Source organism: Oncorhynchus kisutch, linkage group LG16, assembly GCF_002021735.2.
Source record: "Oncorhynchus kisutch isolate 150728-3 linkage group LG16, Okis_V2, whole genome shotgun sequence".
Classification (NCBI taxonomy): Eukaryota; Metazoa; Chordata; class Actinopteri; order Salmoniformes; family Salmonidae; genus Oncorhynchus; species Oncorhynchus kisutch.
Window position 1 is genome coordinate 41,665,245 of NC_034189.2, and position 2,600 is coordinate 41,667,844.

Below are 2,600 nucleotides of genomic sequence, written 5' to 3' on the forward strand. Positions count from 1 at the left end.
GACATTATATAGCGCTGTTGGGAGCTAGTAACATAAGCATTTCGCTGCATCTGCTGTAACACCTTCAAATCTGTGTACGCCAGGGAAGATCGTTTGGTGAAGGATATTGATGTGGTGGTGATGAAGGACAAGAAAATATTATTAAAGCGATAAGACATGAGAGGGGGAGCGTCTGTAACTTGGCAGCGCTGTGCTGTACAAAATGTATTGAGTACCACGGACCAGCATGGATGTGTGTCTAATGAAAACTATCGTACACTTTGCAGCCTGTGAAAAGGTGTTCGCTATACGTTTGAACTCGGTCATATAACTAGTTAGTGTGATAACATGTGACAACATGTAAAAGCAACATGTGATAGCATGAATCTACACATGTGAAATAAATGTGACAACATGGGGATGCAACATTTGAATGTGATATCATGAAACTACACCTGACAACTGTTGAACGTTTTTCACATGTAAAACCGCAAATTCGATCGTCACGTGAATGTTTTTCACATGTGAAAATGCAATTCCACGTGTGAGAGTTAGATTTTCACATGTGAAAACATTTTTACACGGGAAAGTGCTAATTCAATTTTCACACGTGAACATTTGTCACATGTAAAACTGCAAATTTCAAATGTGAATCAAAAATTCATGTGTGAGGTGAAAACGTGTTATTATCCTTCATGTGAAAAGTGGTGTTAATATGTGAACTCTGAATGGAATACAGGTGAACATGTGGTTTGAACAACTGACCTCGTGTGTCTCTTGTTTTCATGTGAGAATTTCAGCTCAACATGAAAACTGCACATTGCACATGTGTTTTTTTGTCAGGGAAGTAGTGAAATGGTATGGGGGGTTTAAGGTATGTGGTGTGCTGTTCAGCTAAAATAGCGTAAAACATCTTTAATCAAGATGATGACATTTGACATGATCACTTAGTACTGACTTTTTCAATATGACCCCAACTGGGATTTGAACTCACAACCTCTGGATTTGGGATATGCTGACATTTCTGCTGTGCCACAAAGTCTGTAGCACTCATAAAAGTCCTCTAAAGATTCTTGACCTATAATACATCTTAGCACTTAGCAAAAGAGTGCCATCTGCACTGCTATCTTAGTTATCAGTTATTAATTGGACTATTCTCCCCTCATTGATTTAATTGACTTATTTCAGCAATTTCGATGGTTTTCTGTGTAGTTGTCTAATGTTGGTGGGGAATATTATTCTGTTTTAATGTTATTCCTGAATCACTGATAAATATAATCGTTTTTCTTGAGTGTATTTTTAACAAAGCTGAGATTTACTTTGAAGTTCAAAGTGTAGGAATACATGTGCAATTAAATCGGAATGCCATGAACCAAGAGGTTGTGAGTTCAAATCCCAGGTGAGGACATGTTGAACAACAATTACTGTATTAAAAAAAACATACACAATGTAATCATGTGGGTCAAATATGTAAGTTGAAAACACTGCGTGACGTTCTGAGGACATCTTAATGACAGGGCACCGCGTGAACTATTATCACATATGAAGTGTTTCTGATTTCACATGTGGAAAAGGTGGAATAAATTTAACATTTGCAAAACATCATGTGATTTACCACTTGTGAAATCATGTGGTTTTTCCAAAAGGGTTTTTGAGTCAACAATACTTATTGTGAACTTTTAAAATCTTTCCTTAAATTATTTCCCTAAAATATTTATAATGTTCTGTGATTGTGCTATATCTGCTGAAAGACTTGAACTGTCTTGGAAGTGTCATAGGTTGCAATATATTCTACGCTGCATTGCTCATCATTCTACAAAGATTATAGGGAAGCAGGGAACAGTAAACAGTCAACTTAATATTATGTGAAATAGAGAGGGAACATCAGTGTGAGAATCCATGTCCTTCATGTTCAAGTAAAGCCGAATCTCAGAGAGAGAGTTGTGGTTGAACTCAATCCCCCGGCGATCACCTATGAAAGGGCAGTCTTTCGTTTTACACTTTCCTTGGGAATTCCTCATTTTTCAGCTCCAAAATGAAAACAATCACATGAAAGACCATTCTATGTAATTTTGCAAACAAACTCCCACTTTTGAGTTTGTGTCATTTGTTTAAATAACTTCTTTAATAAATTCAATATGAATGTAGTAAGTTTAGTGTTACTATTCATAATGACCACTGGTAGCTGAAGTCCCTGTTTACCCACCATAAAATAAGCTACCAGGGGCTTGTCCCCCTTCGACTTGTTTGCGTGATATATCTCAGAAATGACTCACCCATCAGGGAATGGGTGAGTTATACCAACACACAAGGGGGAGACTACAGTGCTTTTTCTCATTGATTGGTAGGCGATAGCAATTTTATTGCGTCATTATGTTACACTCTAGTTGCCTTCACGACAGATAAACGCAACCCATCGGCGCTACTAAAGGGAGGCCAGCCAAGTAAGCGCGCTCAGTCTATGCATTCTAATCTGAATGTGGTGGAGCTATGAGAAGAGCAGTGCCAATGGATTGCATTCGTCTGTGCCATAGCTTTTGTAGAGAGACAAGCCAACTAAATTCACCTTATAATAATAATCTTATTATAAGCCTTCGACTATTTTTATTTTACGCAAATTT